The sequence below is a fragment of the Coturnix japonica genome, chromosome 4 (genome assembly GCF_054131305.1).
Source record: "Coturnix japonica strain WE chromosome 4, WE-NBRP24, whole genome shotgun sequence".
NCBI lineage: Eukaryota > Metazoa > Chordata > Aves > Galliformes > Phasianidae > Coturnix > Coturnix japonica.
This window is the reverse complement of record NC_140666.1, coordinates 13,901,818-13,916,979: the sequence shown is the minus strand read 5'-3', so window position 1 is coordinate 13,916,979 and position 15,162 is coordinate 13,901,818. Positions and strand designations below refer to the sequence as shown.

Here is a 15,162-nt window from a genome sequence, read left to right as displayed (position 1 = left end):
CTCTCTCTTGTTCCTCGTATTGTGTTCCAGATGGAAATGGAGAATTATTAAATTTTCCTAGGAGATAATGGATAGTGGTCAGTTAAAGGTACTTAAATGACATCATGTCTTCTACATTTGTCTGCAAAGGTATTCATCTGCTTTTATCATTTGTCTAGTTTCATGATAGTGGATTGCTTAAAATTCCTGCTTGTCCCGGTTTATGTCATCTTGATTCAGCATAGTAAAAATTTAGTGACAACAATCAATGATGATGTTGTTTCCCAATGACTAAGATCTTGATCTTGTCTCCCTGTCCTAATTATGTGCAGTTAAGTACTATAAGGCCAGGTGAGTATTGCATAAAAATTTTAGTTATGTCAAGTTCAACTCCATCAGCAGGTGTGAGATCTCGGCAGTTAGAGTGAGAGATAGTAGGTACTAGCTTAAAATAAGTATGTAGAGGTTTAATTTGAGTAAATTATCTTTAAACATCATATTGAAGCAGGTACATAAAGTGAGATGAAAACTTGAAGTAGAACAAATGGAGAAAAATAAACTGAGGTCTGCGTTATGGTAGCCATGTTCTCTACTTTGATAAACAGCTTGTGCTTATGAGATACCTAACTATCAAACAAAAAGGAATGAGAAAATCACACCAAAAAGGAAATTAATCTTAAAGGTCACATTCTTGAATGTCAGAATCAGATATCTAAAGAAAAAAATTATATTGTCAAAACTGTTAGGATGTTTTTGTACATGATCTAATTGCAGATGTCTTTGGTTGAAAATAAAACTCTTCTACGTGTCATTCATTGTCATTTCAAATCAAATGCTATATTATTTTGTACCCTTGAAAGCATGAAAGAAAACAAAGGGATTATGATGAATAAAATGGGAACAGTTTCTTTGATGCTTTTATAAGAATCTCAGTTAATTTTATTTTTTCCAAGAAGATGTAAAGGAGATTGAATTTACAGGAGAGAATGAGGGTGAAGGAGAAAATTAGTATTGGTGGGGATTGGGAGGAAGCCCAAATCCTCTCTTAAACAATTATATCTTGTACTCTTTAACTGGGTGCGCTAGAATCAACTTAAAGCTTATTTACACCATACAGTGAAAGAGTAACAAAGAATCCTGAGCCTCCAGGCTCTGGAAATTAAAATAGCACAGCAGTGTCAGCAAGACGGAGCTTAGCAGACCACGTCTGACTCTGTGTTAACAGGTATTCTGCATCACTTCATAGAATTTTATCTCTGCCCTGTGGGGACCCTGAAGAACTTAGTTTTTTTCCTAAATAGAAGTAGACTTGAGCAAAAATCCACTTTTTGAATAACTCACTGCAATGGATACTTGAAACCTGAATCTTCGTTATTATGCTAGCATGTTGGCTGACAATTATAGAGTGTAGAATTTATAGCTGACACAAACTGTTATTAAATTAGAAATCTGGGCAACTATCTCAAAGATGCTTGAAAATCAGATCGAGGCACTTCCACTTGGGCATGCATTTCTGGTTTTGAGCAGATTGGAGCCTTAATGACCTCATATTTCCAGCTTCCATCTGTGAGAATTCTCATGAGATATTCTTATCTAAATTTTTTAGAGACCTAAGTACCACATAGTTTTATGACAAAGTAGAAGAATGCTTGTTGCTATTGAAGGCGATCTTTCTTGCTTGTCTTTTGCAATTTGGCAGCCTCTTTGGCACTGCAGGAGGATTCCTAAGTGCATTAAGTTCTAACCAACACAGTTCCAGATCTAAGTAATTTGCTGAAATATGAACGTGATGCTGGAGTCAGAATTGTGGTGTTCCTGGAAAAGATCCTCACTTTATGTATCAAAACAAGGATTCACGTTTTACCTCCTGCTGTTCTGCGTTCTTTTTAATAGCTTTAGAACAAATGAGAAAGGTGAGTGAAAGTAAGATGGTCTTCTATTATGTGCTGAAAAATCTAATTAGGGCAGTTTGGGACAACAAATCTGCTCTGATTGCCTCTGCTGCACTTGTTCATTAACTATTTAAGAATTCAGTTTCATTTATGGTTAAAACAGTATATTTAAATGAATGTATGTGATAAGCTTCTTAGAAAAAAAAAAAAATCAGAAAGCACATAGGAAAAAATGGGAATTTCATTTGTGTCAAAGTAATGTCTGATTTTGTGATACTTCCTAATGCTATAAATATGAACAAAAATTGTGAGACTAAGTGTATACTGAGTGCAGACACCTCGTTAATTGGAAGAAATTGAGAAAAGATGAACTCATGGTTATTTCTCACGTATCTTGGACATTAGTGAAAGTGGTTTGAGGAAACCTCTCTCAAATTTGAGAAGCCTTTAACATTATTGCATTTGTCAGCTGCAACTTTCTCAGTATGAAGAGAAAGAAAAACCCAAACAGGGATATGGACAATCAAATTGAATTTGCAAATATTTCCCAAATTGTCTTTGCAGACTAGGAAATGTTATTAGTTTTCAACAGGGATTCAAAGGCTCTGCTCAATACCTCAGTGGAGTAATTGGAATATTTTGGATTCAAAAGAATAACAATTCACTAAGGGAATTAAATTAAGTTAATGAAAGAGGGCCTTCTACTTAGAACCAATAAATGTGTTAGACTTTGCAGTTTAAACCACTTCAGAGTGTTTTCAAAGCCCTGTGGCATGATTTTATTTGAAGCTGAATCGGACAGTACACTTAAACGCTTAAGGAAACTGTACTGAATTGATGTGGGGAACTATTAAATTGTATTCTAGATTTTTTTTTTTCCACTTAGCTCTTGGAAACATGGAGGAATTCAATGGTCTGAAGAAAAGACCTGCATGAGTGATCCAGACTTTGCAAGACTGATACACGTTGACTTGTGGTAAAAGAGGCACAGAAGGAATCAAACAAACAAACAAAAAAATCAGGCAAAAAATAAAGCCTGTCAGTGATTTCCCAAGGTGACAACTGCTCTCTCAGTTGAGACTGTGAAAGTGATTCCCAATGATGAGGTCCTTTGTGCTTCTCTGCTCTATTTCCACACTTCTTTGAAATCGGCTACGATACAGTTTACATATTCAAAGGTCCTGACCGTTATTGGTGGGATACTGATCTCAGCGGGTCACTGACCTTACTTTTTGCATGGAAGCTCCTTTGAACTGTTATTTTCAATCTTCCTCTCATTTCCCCGAAATTTTCATGCAAAGCAACATTGAAATTAGTCTAATAATTTATACATGAATATATATATCCTTAAGAATACATTCATTTTTCTTTTTCTGTTAATATTTTTTTTTCATTGTGACTTATTGACAAAAAACTCTTCTGGAAATGGCATCTGTTATTGAAAATTCCTCTAGGAAATCTCTAAAAGAACCCCCCCCCCCCAAAAGCAATAGAAACAAAAAAACAAAATTTTATTATGTGTGGCTGTTCCTCCTTTGTTCTTTTCTGCTATGCTTATCATAAATATCAACACTTCATTCTTCATCTTTGGTACGTTCATAACTTAGGTCCGCTAATTCCCTGTAACATACTCAAATACATTTATTTCATTTTAACCTCTGTTGAAATGTTCTGCCTGTCTAAATGTTGGTCTTATTATGTCCTTTCTGTAAACAGAAAACAATGTTTCTACTAGTTTTTTTGGGGGGAGAGTTGTCAGAGCGTCTCTTGTTCCATAAAACTTTTTCTCATGGTCATAACACCCTCTTAAGATAACCTTTCTTTGCAATATTACATATATTACACTGTTTTACAGTACTTTTCATATAAAACAAACATGCTTTCCATTCCTTTCATGGCTTTTAAGGAAAAATGCTAATCCGCTGAACTTTATTTAGCATTGTTTGATGATTACAGTTCTATTTGCAGGTCTGTGTTGAAACAAATTAGAAATAGAAAGTATCTTTTTAACCTCTACTTTCTTTAACTTTTACCTAGCAGATAAAGTAAGGGATGTTAGCTCTAGTGTGCCTGTGGCTTATCAATGCTGTTGTCAGAAAGCAGACGCATTTTCCGCCTGACTACAGGTGGTGTTGACATTTATGGATCCCATTTTCTCTAAATAAGCTGTTTTAGACTCAAGATCACATTCAAATACTGCCTTTCAAAACAGTTTTATTTCTCTTAGAAAGGAGAATTTTGTGAATTCAGTCAATTAGTGTTTTTAACAGCTCGTTCTTTAGAAAGAGGGTAAGAAAGTCAGCACGGGCAGATCTACCATAAGGGATTAAGTAACTTTTAAAGCAGAAGCATTCTCAGTTCATTGTAATTAGCTCTCTGGTTTTGTTATTTAAAATCAATAAATAAAGTGTTGCATAATCCATTTTAAAATGTCATTAACTTCAACTTTCTCTTCTGAAAAATCTAAACCCACAGTGCAATGCTCTGCTGTTCCGGATTTGTGAGGAACGTCATTAAATAGATGACGTTGCTTTTAAAAAGTATTTTTAGTGAAAATTGTTACATGCCAAAAGAGGCAGAGCTTGTCTCCTTAATATTAAAGGCCTCATTTTCCTGCTAGTCATCCCTATACAGCTGTGCCTGCCTTCTTATGAGTGCAGTATCACCCATTCACATTTATTTTGAAAGGCTGAGATTTTGTTCAGTGTTTGTATGGGTGCATTTTTTTGGAGTGACAGAATTTGCAGATGCTCTTAATGGTTCACATGATATCTTTTTAAAATCTAAGAATTTCTAATATACGCATACATGAATGTTGTTTTTCCTTGCTGCATTTTCTAGTGTTATGTTGGGTGAATGAAAGAAAATGAAACAGGACACAAGATCTCAAAAAAATCTCACCAGCACAGAGCAGAGGGGCAGGATCCCCTTTTAAGAGCATGTCTGTGTTGAACTGCTTTATGTAGAGATGTTATTAATACTTAAGGAACACCAACAATTGCAAGTTCTTTTTTTTTCCCTGACCTTAGTGACTTGGACATTTTGTGCACTCAGAATGCAGCCTGAAGAGATTTTAGGTGTTTCATTTTTTTCCCAAAAATTAATATTACTGAATGTAATAACTGAGTGTGAAGAATCACCTTGAGCATTCCTGAAGTAGCTTTCTACCATGCTTTCAAAAAATGGTGAGTTCTGCTTTACTTACTTGTAAAGACTCATGTAGGAAAAAAAAAAAAAAAAAATTAAATACATCTGCAGCATTATCACATATCTCAAGCAACATAAGAGTGATTTTTTTCTTTAAAAAAGTAACCACACATTTACAAATAACAAAAACATACCACGTTTCACGTTTTAATGGGAATACTTTCAGAAATGATACTTTCTTAAGTCTGAAAATCTATTTTTGAGAACAGGAAGTCCCAGAATTCTCCCTGGACAATCAAGGAAGGCTTATTTAAATTTCAGTTGTTTGAAATGCATCGCAATTTGTAAGCTTGCAATATGGATTTGCACATCTATTTAAAAAAATATCAAAGTCACCTCCCAAGGCCCTTCAGGTGAGAATAAGTATCTTTTGGATGGGCAAATGAGGGCAGGGACTAATTAATTAGTCATTCCAGATAATCTGGCTCAGGCCAAAAGTACAATGCAAAATTACAGTACAAAGCCTAACTCAATAAATATATTTCTTGTTTTCTTTGCTATAGAAACGTTCTGTTCACTTTTACTTTTAGAGCTCTCTGTTAAAAATGAAAAGAAAAAATAAAAAAAAGAATTTCTTCATTCCCATTTTGGCTCATATTAAATGTTGAAGATTAAGTGGATAATTTCTTCATTTTTCCTTTTCATCCTCTTTGGTTTTTTTGCTTGTGCACAACAGTCATTTGCAGTTTTGCCAGGGGGGCTGTTAGCCTCAGTGGTGTATATATAGGAAATGGAAGCTCAGTGGAAGCTATATAGAAAATAATTTTTAAAAAAATCACCAGTACCTCAACAATTTGAGTATCTCATCTTTAGTTAAAATAATTTCTCAATGTCCCAGTCCTTCATGGGAAGGAAAGTGTACACAACAGGGGCTGCTTTCTGCTTCTAACCAGTAGCAGTGTGATGGTGGTGGCTTCTTGTTCCTGAGCCTACTTGGGAGTTGGTAGTTTGTGACTGCTCCTCGTATGCTTTATGTTGTGTTCTTGTGTTTTTTGGTTTGCAAATTGTTATCTCTGAATTTATTAGATCCGGTGTATTTTACATGCACTGAAGAGTAAACTGAATTTTTCTTCACTTTACTCTTAAAACTAGATTTACTAAGTTCCTAAAGTAGTGTAAAAATTGTGACCCTTATCTGAGTAGATATTGTTTAGCCTGACACCTTTTATCATGTCTTTATGCTTTCAGAGCCTCTGCTATCATCCATTGGTTCAGCTTTACATCAGGTTATGATACTGTGATCATATTTCTTTCTGCACAAAATAATTCCTTCTTGCTACTACCTACTAGATACAGAAGTTTATATATATACACATCTATGTATACATATGTGTATGTCAATAGATGTAACAATACAGTCATACAACCCTCAAAGAAATTAAACATCGAATATCAGAAAATGGCAAAAACATTTTTTTTAATTTTTTTTTTTTTTTTGTAACCCAAAAAACCTAAGATGCTAATACACAACTTATTTTATGTTCCAGGGATCAGCCATGCAACGTTTATTGGGCTCCAAGGCTGCAGGCTATGTGTAGCATTTCGTCGTACTTTGATTGATAAAATTTTCAACTTAACTTAAATACATTCAGTATTTAATTTTTATCAGTATAGTATTCAACAGAAAATAAGTAGAGAATGAAAAATGAAACATAAAAGAGCAACAAAAGCATTACATACATAAATTTTTAATATGTTCCAATCTGTCAAATTTACTCTGTTTTTGTATCTAGATCGGACATTAAAGTCATTCTAGCCCCACGTGAACTATATCACCTTGCTATATCCTTCTTTTGTGATTAAAAAATAACAATTTTTGTCTTTGCAGGAAGGTAGGAGATTCTTCCCCACTCACTGTGTAACTCATCTGGGGTGGGTAAAGCATCACGTCTTGTTTTAGTGTCCTTATTTTCGTGTTGAAAATACCTTTCCTCGGTGATATATTCTGCTGAATTTCTGTACTGGTGTCTAAATGACAGACAGCACTACTCGTTGCAGAAGTGGAAGGAATTCATATTCTAAAAGGCTGTTTCCTTTTTAAAACTACTTCATTTTTGTGCTTAAAAGTAATAAGAAGGATTAATTTTTATTTATTTATTTTTTTTTTAAAAAGGCAAAAAGTGGACTAGGTTGAATGCTTCCTCCAACACTTCTTCCTCCAAAATCTGTAGCTCAGTACTGAATTAGACTATAAATTCATATGTTGCCGAAAGAAATCGGCATAATTCTTTAATCATTTTCAAGATTATAATTAAGACGCATTCAATGTTTTCAATTCTTTTCTCACAATGTCTGCATGAATAAAACATCTCCCAGTAGTATATTGTCTATTCTTATTTTTATTTTTTTAACATCTTTCTGGATCTCTCTCTAAACCCATTCTAAATAAAGATGTCATCTTGAGCAGTATGATATGTCAACATACTTTTTAACATTTCTGTTATTAATTAAACAGTTTGTAAAATATTTCTAGTCAAGAATTCATTATTGTGTCTTAAAAGACTTGTACAAATACAGGAATTAATTTTTTATTCATTCTTGATTTGTTAAAGTGTGTTAATTTCTCAGTGGGTAGACAATAATAGGCAAAATACCAAGAAAGGCCTTCATTTGTGGGATATAGGGGAGAGGAAAAAGGAGGAAGGCAAAAGCATAAAAGGTATTATTAAAGGCACAAGGGAATCATCTAGATAGGAGTCTTCATGGAGGTGGAGTGCCAAGAACTTCTCACAGTTAAGCTGTACGGAAAAAGCATTTTAAGAGGTGAATGGGTGAACAAAGAGGGAACAAGGCTTTTAGCAAGTATACCTAGAGGAGACTGAAAAGGAGAAGAGAGAGCAAAAGAGAAGGGATTTTGTAGTTCATTTTCTGAATTGTGCTTGGCACTAATCCACTCCAGCTACATTTATTAAGGTAACTCACTCGTAAATCAAGAGCCCTTACTAGGAATTTAGGTTGAAGAGTTTAACACTTCTGGTCGTCATATTATCAAGTGACTCAGCTAAGTGACCTGAATTAGATGCACATATATACTGCATGTAGAAAGAATAAAACACACATTCAGCATGAGTTTTACCAGGTAGGTTGTCTAAATTTTGCATAATTTGGCAGTAGAGAGTACCTATGAAAATTCTGTTAGAAAAACGAAAGCTGGAAAATCTGCTTGAGAAGTTGAGCTAGTTATTTATAATAACTAGGTGGATAATTTGAACAGTTATTTTTAATGTAATGGCAGAAAATAAGTAATGTTTCTCTACACGTTATTGGTAAGATGCAAAACAATATATATTTCTTTATTCTGGAATACATCATCAAAAAAGGAGTTTACTGGCTTTTTGCGTTATAAGGCAGTATCAAAACCACAACTTGAAGTAGTTTTGCTTCTTTTTTAATGGTAATTCAGACAACAATATGGAAGCTTTTTTTATATTTATGTACTTTGACTTTAGATCATATTTAAAATCTTTCTGTGCCGTTTTTACTGACTTTTGTTTCATTTGTGTTTTGGAAGCTGGCAAGCTGAAAAAGAAAAAACAAAAAACAAAAAAAAAAAACAACAAATTGTTTTGTGTCTTGGTTTGCATTTATTTCTAAGAAACAGTTGTCTTAGGAACTCTGTGACTGATCTCAGTTGGGCTGCTGGAAATGAATATAGCTGTTTTAAAGTAATAATGTAGCTTGTATTCCCTTACAGTAGCAGTAACATAGGAAATAAATTAAGTACAGATTGTTTATCCACAGTTTTTTTTGGTTTTTTTTCTATTTAAATATATATATATATTGTTATTATTACAATCTGTTAATCTTTCAGTCTAATTCCAAGTTGAAAACTTATTGCAGATGCGTATGATCTTGATGGAATTATGTTAACAATATTGCCATTTAAGTTGCTCTGTCTTAGAAATGACTGATTTTACGAGGAAACTTCCTTCATGGGGGGCTGTTTCAATCTGTTTAATACTGCTTTCTTTTTATCTCGGACAGCTGGCTTCTATATCTATCCATACCTTGAGCGTAGGCATATCCTAACATTCACAGATTTCCACTTTTTATTGCCCACATGCTTATGCTGTTTCCTCCCTCAAGCACCTGAATACCTGGGGCAGCACCTAGTTGGTGTGGTTTCAGTTTGTCAGAGCTGATTGTTATAATAGCCCTGTCAGGTAGCAAGGGTCTAACCGGCAAGCACAAGGACTGAACTGGAAATGAATTATTTGAAGGAATGGCTGAAGTTCTTTCTTGTGACTTTGTGTGTGTGTAGGGTTTTTTTCTTTTTTAATTTGTCTCTTCTTTCATGGTTTTTACCTTCAAAGCTATACTGGAAATAAACTCAGTAGCTCTTCTTTTCCTTCCTGTGCCACCCTTTCCTGACAAGAGATGCTAGCTGGAACTGGGCAGTCTGCTGCTAATAAATGCAGTGTTTCCCACACCATTAAACTTTAGTTCTCCATTGTATCTAGCAGCTAGACTTGTAGGAATAAAAGAATCTCTGAAAATATTGTTGTAATTATCTTCCTGAGCTTTAGCAGGACATGAAATACTGGCAGGCAGACAGATGGACAGAGACAGCATCACTGCTTTAATTGGCATATTCTCTAGAATTAAAATGGAAAATAATGTTGGAATGGCTGTATTTATTTCATCAGACTGAACCTCCACCTAGTAGAATATGCTGTTTCCCAAAGTGGGTACCACAGAGAAATGTAAGGAACTGAGATATGAGAACTGAAAGTACCTTTGGTAATTTCTGTCTGCTGCTTTCTGGAAATAGGAACTAGCAGGTATTTATGTTCCACATTTTTTCAGTTTATGTGTAAGAAGGTGGGTGAGAGGGAGGTAGAGTGCCTGGCTTTGTATTTTAGCTTCATATTTTTATTATTTTTTCTCCATTAATTCTGTACAAGTTTGACGTTGCACTCTGCAACGTCGTACTTAGGTACTATAGCTATTGTGACCTTTTTAATGTTCTTTTTCTACAAATACAGTTTACTGGAATGATGAAGTGAATGCCAAGAGACTTACACGAAAAGGGACTTCATGTTGCATTCTCACTGCAGCTGGTGATTTATGATAAAAGGCTTACTATGCTGCGAGTTACATTGTTCTTTATTTCTACTTGATACTTTAAGTTTTGAGTCTTGATACAAGTTTCTGGCAGTGATGGCAGAGGGAGGTGTTTTTCTCTCTGTGGAAGTGTGCAGTGTTGTATTCTGTAGAAGTACTGGGAGTGCACTTTGTACATGATATTGTACAAAATCAAAAAGCAAATCCATGACAAAAAAGAAAATTTATAAAAAACATGCTGCTAGAAAGCTGTTCCCTAAGGTACTTGTATTCCACATCTGTACAAGCATTAAAAGAAAATAATCTGAGAATAGTTTTCATATTTGTGTGCTAAAACAAATTTAATTTGACATAAGAAATGCAAGAAAAACCAACTCAGAAAAAAATATTTTTAGCATTCTACTTTTCATTCAGTATTTCTTGGGGTAGGACAAACACAGGAAATGAAATATTTCATCCTTAAAATTTTCCTCAGGACAAATCTTACAGCTGCTGTTGGTATACCAGTCATTTGGCAGAATGGTAGGACATACATTGGGCTGCCTCCTTCCTTTGTGTTGGATGGTTACTGCAAGAAGTATGGAATTGTGATTTCACTTCCTTCTGAGCTTTTAAAAGGGGTAAATTTTGTAGCACTCTAGAGTAATAGTCTTCTATTGTCATCTATGTAAGGGAGAAAGATCCTAAAAGTTTTGTTTCCTATCTATCTCCACTGCGGTGGGGAGGACTATCCATAAGTTACTTATAATTATCGTTCCCCTTCTCCCCCTCTCAATCTGAAGCTTGCAATCTTTAAAAATAGTCTGTTTCATTTTCATTACAAATTGCATTTAGGAGACAAGTTCTGTGAAGGGTTCAGATTCTAATTAAATCATGTCCATTTTTACCAATTTGTCTTAACTACATGGGAAATATGAACTGAGATTAGTGTTGCATGAAGAGACAAATCCATCTCTTGAGTTGCTGAGCTTTCTAGGAGTTAAATTTTTCTTCACATAAATCTGACTATTCTTGCTAAAGCTAATTATTCACTTGTCCATGGTGCTCAGATAGTATGAAACAAACGTGATAGACTGCAGTTACTTAATGTGAACAGGCACAGCCAAAAAATGTGCACTTTTAAGTGATTCTCAAGCCAGTTATAATTTACTGCAGTACATGGCAAAGCATGAGAGGTCCTTTCAAAGTTCCAAATAAGATGCAGTTTCTGCTCCAAGTAGTGTACAATAAGTTATACACGTGAAGGGCAGAGATGCTTGGTTGGAAATGTTTCAAAGTGTTTTGAACATGGGAGGACACCAAGGACTCCTTACAGCTAAGTTTCCTGTGTATGTGCCAGTATGACTTCATTTTCTTGCCCATGGACTGAAAGACAGTCATCTTAAGCTCCATATTGAGACTTTTTTCACTAATCGTTTCTACAGAGCAGTTCCAGGGTAGCATTGTTTTAGGTAGCACAATAAACTATTATGCTCAAGGGACAAGTGGAAACTGTCAGTGCTTTTTAAAAGGCATTAATACCTTCAGTATCTGCACCTCTGCTGCTCCTGTTAGTTAATAGATTTTCTTATCTGCAGTGTCAGTGAACTCTTCTTACAAGACCTGATACTAATTTTACTTTGCCTTGTTTTGGGAAAAGAGGTAAATGGGTAGAAAACTACTTTCTCTGCACAGCATTTTGTTTCACTTTGATTTATTCTGATTACTTCTAATGACTTAGGTTATACTGGTAGCCTACAGACAAAAGAAAAGGGGAAAAAAGGTAGTTATAGTGTTACAATTAGCTTGTTTCTCTGTGGAGAACCAGGCTTTTGTTTGTTTCCTCTTTAAACTGCAGATCGCTATTTTGCAACGTTTGCATTAAATGTCCTTGATAAAATCAATGGTTAATTCTTTATATTAGGGTTCAGGTTAACTCTTTCTGACATTACAAACATTTAGGAAAAATATCACCCACTTGTACTAAAATAAACTAAGAAAAGTATAATTTCAGTGATATTAGGGTGCTTTTACTAATTCAGCTTTGTTACTTTTTGTTCTCCAGGGTCAAGACTCCCAGTCAAGGTCTGAGGAAGTCTGGTATGATTCAAGGGAATCAGCAAGTTTTTGGTCTTCAAAAGTCTTTATACACACTGGTTCTATAACTTTTATTTTATTTCTTTGTCAGTAACAATCTTTGTATGTTGTTTCTTCTTCAGAAGTAAGCTAAAGCTCAGTACATCTGCAGGTCACATTACCAATATCCCGTTAGATTAGTATCTGTGTCAACTGATGATAGTCTCATAAGATAGTTGTTGGTACCATAATAAGCACAGCTGTGACTCATCTGGGGGACTGTTTTCTATTGTGTTGCTGGAAAAAATGTAATTAGAAAGTAACAGACATCATTCCAACAGTACTGACTGAAGATCGTCTACAGAACATCTGTGATAAGAGAAAGAATTTTGTGCATCTTGGCAACATTATTGGAATCATGATTCAAGGGTAGAATTGAAATCAGTCTTGCGAGAAGGATGCAGACGGGTTATAGAAAAGATAGCTTTATAAGAGTAGCCGAGTCCTTTTCTAGGTATAAAAAAATAAAAGTGAAGCATGAGAATGCTTAAGTGTATCTGCTGTGGTGCTGATGAGTTAGTGGGTGTTCAGTATTTTTGTTGATTGTTTTTAAGCTGAAGTTTGTAGCATTTAAATGCTATTATTCAGAACAATACATTTAGCCAAAGACAGTACTATCTAACTGGTATATTATAATAGACATGTTTTCATTATTAAAACAATATTGAAGGTAAATGTTGTGATATAAATCTTAACACTGCCAAATTACTGCACTAATCTGATTTCTTGACTCACCATTTCATGAAGAGATAGTGTGCTAAAACCCTCTGAAGGGAACATTTGACTTTCCTTCTTACTGAAAGAGCAAATATAATTCAGATGGATAAGATACTTAGGAGATTTCAGTCTAAGCTTTTCTGTAAGCAATGACAGTGTCTGCAATACTTGCTTTAAGAAGTCTGGTGGATGACCTCATGCAAGTGGTTGAGTGGTGCAAGCATCAGTGAAGGACTTAGTTTGTTTTCAGTGGTGTAAAATACTAATCCTAAGAGCAGCAAGGGAGAATTGAAGAAAGGAAGGCCTAGTGTTGCATTTCAGGACCAAAAACATTTTAGGGGTGAACTTCATCAGATGATGCATTTCTTTTTGAAATGGAAATTGTGAATGCCTCATATCATCATAAATGAATGGAATAGGCCATTGCACTGTTAATAATACATTCTGCATCATCTCATGAGGGACGTGTGAGTGACTTGCTAGAACTTTCATGTTTTAGACTTCTCTGATTCCAGAAATGTATTCCTGAAATGAAATCTCTTTTCATTAGAAACATTAAGTTCTTGGGAGCACATTAGCAACTTTCAGGTGGTATTAGAAAAATTATCCAAATGAATAAACTTGAATCTATGCTTTTAGTATATTTACATTAATGAACTCATTAATTACTACAAAACTTGATCATTTTTCATTGTTACTTTGTAGGTTAACCTGTTACTTTAACCTGATGACATAGAAGTTTACTTGAAGAAAGAGAGATCCTTCCTGCTGTTATGAGAACAATTTTGCTGGATTTAAGGATGCTAGGTATCCTTCTGGACCATTTAAAAGAAATATGTCTAAATTTTCCTTTTATAACAGTTAGAATGTCTACAATGGAGGTAAACCTATGGAGTACCATACATGTACTTTTTGAATTCCTTACTCATGGGCTTTCCCTGAGTCTTTTATCTGTAGCTTGTTCCTGCTTCTTTGTGGAGTTTCTGAGCTAAACAGGAATCTGGCACCAGGGATACAGAAAAAAAGGTATTGTAGAAATATTCTGCAAAGAATGCATGCATGAGTACTTAATTTTTTATGATTGATATGTATTAAAAGAGTGAATGAAGGAAGTCTGATTTGGCCAATTTAGGTCCTGGAAATGGTTTGTGTTTCTTTTACCTCCCTGATGTGACTGTTTCAAGAATCTCCTTATTTTCTAATTCTCATGACTACTATAAGGTGAGAATTTTTTCACAGTGTGTAATGAATAGAAAAAATTAGGAGCTCAGTCAGTGAGTCAGTGAGTCAATAGAAAACAGGGATATGCTATAATTTAGAGAACAAGTAGTTACTATTGTCATACTCATATAAGATTGACAATATATGCCATAGACTCAGGCGTCTTAGAGTTAATATGATTGCTTATGATCTCAGTAGTGACTGGAATCAGATTTTTCAGAGCTTAAAGATGATAGCATTGCTGTTTAATTCCACAAATATGTTGTGCTTTGTTTTTTTTATTAACCTAACATGGCTAAGGTATGCTGTTCCTATGTAAATTATTTGAAATTGAAGCTCTATTCTCTTGTTTGAATTTGTGTTTGTAAAAGTCTACTTAATAAAGGCAAAGATGACTGCAAATGATACCCATATTCCTTCCCCTCCCCCTTTTTTTTTCCTTCAAAAAAGCAGACCAGAGGGTGTAAGTCATATTAGAAATGCTATAAGCATGGTCATGTGTGAGTTGTATTATTTAAAACAAGAACGTTTCCACAATTCATATTTGTTTCCAGTTGGAATATATTGTGATAAGACTATGCATATATTATGATCAAAAACTGACATGTGAAGTACAACTTCTCTGTGTACTGGATGTAAAATTGTTGATTCTTTTAATGAAAAAAAAATATCAGTGTCTCTGGAATATATGACAGATCATCTTGAATTATGTGAGTGAATGGAAATTTCAGCTGCACAGGGAAAGCATATCATAAGGGCTTTGGGGAAGATAATTTTAATTGTCAAATACTCTGAAAAAGAATATATTCATAGTTGTTTTAGAACAAAGAATATTACAGTTAAATAATTAATATATGATATTTTTCTTTGTGTTTTTACAAAGAATCAGTAGCTGTATTTTTATAGCTAAGAATCTTTGTTCTTCCTCTTTAGGCATTCTCAACATCAAGTGAAATTTAGAGAAGCA

At 34.4% G+C, this 15,162-nt stretch overlaps 1 long non-coding RNA gene across 3 annotated transcripts in view; it reads left to right on the top strand.

Moving 5' to 3' along the window:
• LOC146760954 (uncharacterized) overlaps positions 1–14,792 on the top strand; it is a 57,522-nt gene extending 42,730 nt beyond the window's left edge. For all 3 annotated transcript variants that reach the window (XR_014946124.1, XR_014946122.1, XR_014946123.1), the window contains 2 exons: positions 12,187–12,221; positions 13,680–14,792. This is a non-coding gene — a long non-coding RNA (uncharacterized LOC146760954). The remainder of the gene's footprint in view (positions 1–12,186; positions 12,222–13,679) is intronic.
• The last annotated feature ends 370 nt before the right edge of the window (positions 14,793–15,162 follow it).